This window comes from Somniosus microcephalus, chromosome 1 (genome assembly GCF_052327205.1).
Source record: "Somniosus microcephalus isolate GS21.2 chromosome 1, FLI_Smic_1.0, whole genome shotgun sequence".
Lineage (NCBI taxonomy): Eukaryota > Metazoa > Chordata > Chondrichthyes > Squaliformes > Somniosidae > Somniosus > Somniosus microcephalus.
Window position 1 is genome coordinate 13,899,928 of NC_140987.1, and position 5,011 is coordinate 13,904,938.

The 5,011-nt window shown below is 50.7% G+C and overlaps 1 non-coding gene across 1 annotated transcript; it reads right to left on the reverse strand.

Annotated features, from left to right (window-relative positions):
* Positions 1-219: 219 nt before the first annotated feature.
* Positions 220-292, reverse strand: trnak-uuu (transfer RNA lysine (anticodon UUU)). Its single transcript has one exon. It is a non-coding gene; the product is annotated as a tRNA-Lys (tRNA).
* Positions 293-5,011: the final 4,719 nt, after the last annotated feature.

The following is a 5,011-nucleotide window of genomic DNA, read 5'->3' on the forward strand; positions in this document are numbered from 1 at the left end:
TGGGACGAGCTGAAGTGCTTTTACAGAGAGCCGGCATGGGCTCGAGGGGCCGAATGGCTTCCTGCTTGTAACCATTCTATGATTTTAAATTTGTAAATATGCATTAATAACAGAAACATTTTTAACGTTGTGCAGTTGCAACACACCAAATTATTATAATATATAAAAAAAGTAAATGCGGAATTGCAATGGTATTTTCTGAGGTGGGAAAAAGTGTAACGCCCGAACAGGGACTTGAACCCTGGACCCTCAGATTAAAAGTCTGATGCTCTACCGACTGAGCTATCCGGGCCCTGCAGGAAAAGATTTCTACCGCTCTTCTGACTGTAAAAGCCGGCAGGGTGGCAGGCAGACGCAACGTCAGCGCGATGACGTCAGCGCGCAGGGATTCCCCCCTCCGCCGCCGCCGGCGCGTGCTCAGTTTGCAACATTGCGGCGCCTCGCGACGGGGGGAATTCCCTAGCCCTGGGACTGCAACAACTGCGGGCTGAAACTCACAAGAATAAAGTCAAATCATTTTTAAGCATTTCTTTTTTTAAAAAAAACCCCGCTGGCTACTGCGAGGCTCGGAGGGGGGCGGGGGGATAGAATCGCCTCCACCAGGGTTGTTGCAAGATCTCAAGCCATTTCCAAGGTGGTGCAAGAGGCCATGAAAAGGAGATCTGAGAGAAACGGGATATTATTGCAACTTTCGCAGCTTTTGGATCCAATGCCTGGCCTCTATCTTCGTGCGAAAGTGTGCAAATTCTGAGAATTGCACACATACCTTACACACACACACACACACACACACACACAGCCTTTAAACAGACAGGTGAGCAGCACCAGGTACAACGTTTCCTACATTACAACGGTGGCGACTCTTAAAAAAAAGTTCATAGCAAAATACTGCGGATGCTGGAAATCCGAAATAACAACAGAAAATGCTGGAAAAACTCAGCAGGCCAGGCAACATCCGTGGAGAGAGAGAGGGTTGACAAAGGGTTTCGACCTGAAACATTAACTCTGTTTCTCTCTCCACGGATGCTGCCTGGCCTGCTGAGTATTTCCAGCATTTTCTGTTGTTATTTCTTAAGAAGTTGATCATTGACTGTAGGGGGATGTCCTGAGGCCGTGAAAGGCGCTATATAAATGCAAGTCTTTCTTACATTACAAAAGCGACAAAAGTACTTAATTGGTGTCAAATTTTGTTTGATAACGCTCCTGTGTAGCAGTCCGGGACGTTTTACTATGTTAGTTCATCTGCTGCTGAAACCCTCATCCATGCCTTTGTTACCTCTGGACTTGACTATTCCAACGCACTCCTGTCTGGCCTCCCATGTTCTACCCGCCGTAAACTTGAAGTAATTCAAAATTCAAAATAACTCGCACCAAGTCCCGTTCGCCCATCACCCTCTGTGCTCGCTGACCTACATTGGCTCCCGGTTAAGCAGCGCCTCCATTTTAAAATTCTCATCCTTGTTTTCAACTCCCTCCATGGCCTCGCCCCTTCCTATCTCTGTAATCTCCTTCAGCCCCACAACCCCCCCGAGATATCTGTGCTTCTCCAATTCTGCCCTCTTGCGCATCCCTGATTATAATCGCTCCACCATTGGTGGCTGTGCCTTCAGCTGCGTAGGTTTAGGAATTCCCTCCCTAAACCTCTCCGCCTCGCTACCTCTCTTTCCTTCTTTAAGATGCTCCTTAAAACCTACCTCTTCGCCTGCCCTAATACCCCCTTATGTGGCTCGGTGTCAAATTTTGTTTTATAATCGCTCCTGTGACGTGCTTTGGGACGTTTTACTGTGTTAAAGGCACTATATAAATACAAGTTGTTGTTGTTGGCTGTAAAGTGCTTTGAGATATCTAGAGATCATGAAAGGCGCTATAGAAATGCAAGTTCTTTTTTTACAATAGCAACTTGCCTTTTTATAGTGGGCTGCACTCAGAGTTCTGGGCCATGTGATTTTCACTCCGTTCGCCTGGTGTTCACTGGGTGGCCACGGCAACAACAACAACTTGTATTTATTTAGCACCTTTAATGTAGTAAAACGTCCCAAGGTGCTTCACAGGAGGATTATAAGACAAAAAATTTGACACCGAGCCACATAAGGAGAAATTAGGGCAGGTGACCAAAAGCTTGGTCAAAGAGGTAGGTTTTAAGGAGCGTCTTAAAGGAGGAAAGAGAGGTAGCGAGGCGGAGAGGTTTAGGGAGGGAATTCCAGAGCATAGGGCCTCGGCAACAGAAGGCACGGCCACCAAAGGTGGAGCGAGTATAATCAGGGATGCTCAGGAGGGCAGAATTAGAGGAGCGCAGATATCTTGGGGGTGGGGGGGCGGTGCTGTGGAGCTGGAGGAGATCACAGAGATAGGGAGGGGCGAGGCCATGGAGGGATTTGAAGACAAGGAGGAGAATTTTGAAATCGAGGCGCTGCTTCACAACGGGAGTTTCACTGCCCCTTTAACGGCTGCCGTGCGGCCGGCTTTTTGAAAGGCGTCCAAGGATCCCACCTGCTTCAGGCCCCTTTTCATGTGGAAATCGGGGTCCCGTGGCATAAATAAGACCCCGACTGCTATCGATGGTCGGGCGATGGAACCGAAGAGGTGCGGCCACAGGTAAGCGTCTAATTATTGTCGTGGGCCCCAGAAAAGCAGGAGTGAACAAAACAATCTGGGCCGCTGCCACCCTGGGACCACCCCCCCCCCCCTCCGCGAAGTGACTCCCCCCCCCCCACCACCCCCAGACCTACCTTGCTGCCGAGAAACCTGTTCGCCACCCGCAGCTCTCCTGGCAATTCTAAATACGGCCGGGGGAGCCAAGTCACGGAGGGGGCCTCTTTGCCGCAGGAGCGGCGGGGGTGGTAGAAACATAGAAACATAGAAAAATAGGAGCAGGAGTAGGCCATTCGGCCCTTCAAGCCTGCTCCGCCATTCCTCTTCTTAGGCAGTCCCTCGGAACCGAGGATGACTTGCTTCCACATTAAAAATGAGTTCGCAGGTGGCTGATGAGTCCAATGCGGGACCTACAGTCTCTGTCACAGGTGGGGCAGACGGTGGTTGAAGGGGCGGGTGGGTGGGGTGCTTGGGTTGACGTGCACTCCTTGCGCTGCCTGCGCTTGGCTTCCGCTTGCTCCCGGCGAAGAGACTCGAGGTGTTCGGCACCTTCCCGGATGCTTCTCCTCCACTTTGTGCGGTCTTGGGCCAGGGATTCCCAGGTGTCGGTGGGGATGTTGCACTTTTTCAAGGAGGCTTTGAGGGTGTCCTTGAAGCGTTTCCTCTGCCCACCTGGGGCTCTCTTGCCGTGCCGGAGCTCCGAGTAGAGCACTTGTTTTGGGAGCCTCGTATCGGGCATGCGGACAATGTGGCCCGTCCATCGGAGCTGATCGAGCGTGGTCAGAGCTTCGATGCTGGGGATGTTGGCCTGAGCAAGAACACTGACGTTGGTGCGCCTATCCTGCCAATGGATTTGCAGGATCTTGCGGAGGTAGCATTGGTGGTACCTCTCCAGTGCTTTGAGGTGCCTGCTGTACATGGTCCATGTCTCTGAGGCATACAGCAGGGTGGGTATCACTGCTGCTCTGTAGACCATGAGCTTAGTGCCGGGTTTGAGGTCCTGGTCCTCCTCAAATTCGGCTGCCCTCAAAAGTTTGTCACTATCCTCCGCCTGCTCCACCATTCAATATGATCATGGCTGATCCTCTATCTCAATACCATATTCCCGCTCTCTCCCCATGCCCCTTGATGCCTGATGGTGTTGGAGGGGGGGGCGGCTGTGGCCAGCGCACTCCCACGGTTAGTCGCCTCTGGAGTTCATACCCTACCGGTGATGAGTTGTGAAATTCAATTCAGTAAATCTGGTTATGTGTGGACGGCCGGGTTGTCCTAAAACACCCGACTAATGCCCTTCAGGAAAGGGAAGCTGCCGCGACTCCATGGGCTACGTGTGACTCCAGTCCTACACCCGGCCAGTTTGACTCGTAATGTAGCTCTGAAGCGGCCCAGCAAGCCAGTGAGTTATATCAAGGCGATGAGGGATGAGCGATAAATGCGGCCTGGCCCGTAGGGCCTGCACACTGAGAATAAATTACAAACAAATAGGGGTGAGGGAAACCAACGTGGGCCTGGAAAGAAGAGGTTAGCAGGGGTGATCGCAAGCTTGGTCAAAGAAAGAAAGAAATAACTTGCATTTCTATAGCGCCTTTCACGACCTCAGGACATCCCAAAGCGCTTTACATCCAATGAAGCACTTTTTGAAATGCAGTCACTGTTGGAATGTGGGAACGAGGTGGGTTTTGAGCTTTTTAAGAGGAGAGAGGTGAAGACCAAGGGAGGAAATTCCAGAAAGCAGGACCCAGGCAACGAAAAGCTCTCTGCTCAGTGATGGGGCACAAGGTAGTATATAGTACATATTTACATAGAAACATAGAAGTTAGGAGCAGGAATAGGCCACTCGGCCCCTCGAGCCCGCTCCGCCATTCAATGAGATCATGGCTGATCATCCAAATTCAGTACCCTGTCCCTGCCTTCTCCCCATATCCCTTGATCCCTTTAGCCTTAAGAAATATATCCAACTCCTTCTTGAATAGATTTAATGAATTGGCCTCAACTGCCTTCTGTGGTAGAGAATTCCACAGGTTCACCACTCTCTGGGTGAAGAAATTCCTCCTCATCTCTGTCCTAAATGGCTTACCCCTTATCCTTAGACTGTGACCCCTGGTTCTGGACTCCCCGACCATCGGGAACATCCTTCCTGCATCTAGTCTGTCTAGTCCTGTTAGAATTTTATAAGTTTCAATTAGATCCCCTCTCATTCTTCTAAACTCCAGCGAGTATAAGCCCAATCGACCCAATCTCTCCTCATACGTCATTCCTGCCATCCCAGGTATCAGTCTGGTGAATCTTCGCTGCACTCCCTCCATGGCAAGAACATCCTTCCTCAGATAAGGTGACCAAAACTGCACACAATACTCAAGGTGTGGTCTCACCAAGGCCCTGTACAACTGCAGCAAGACATCCTTGTTCTTGTACTGAG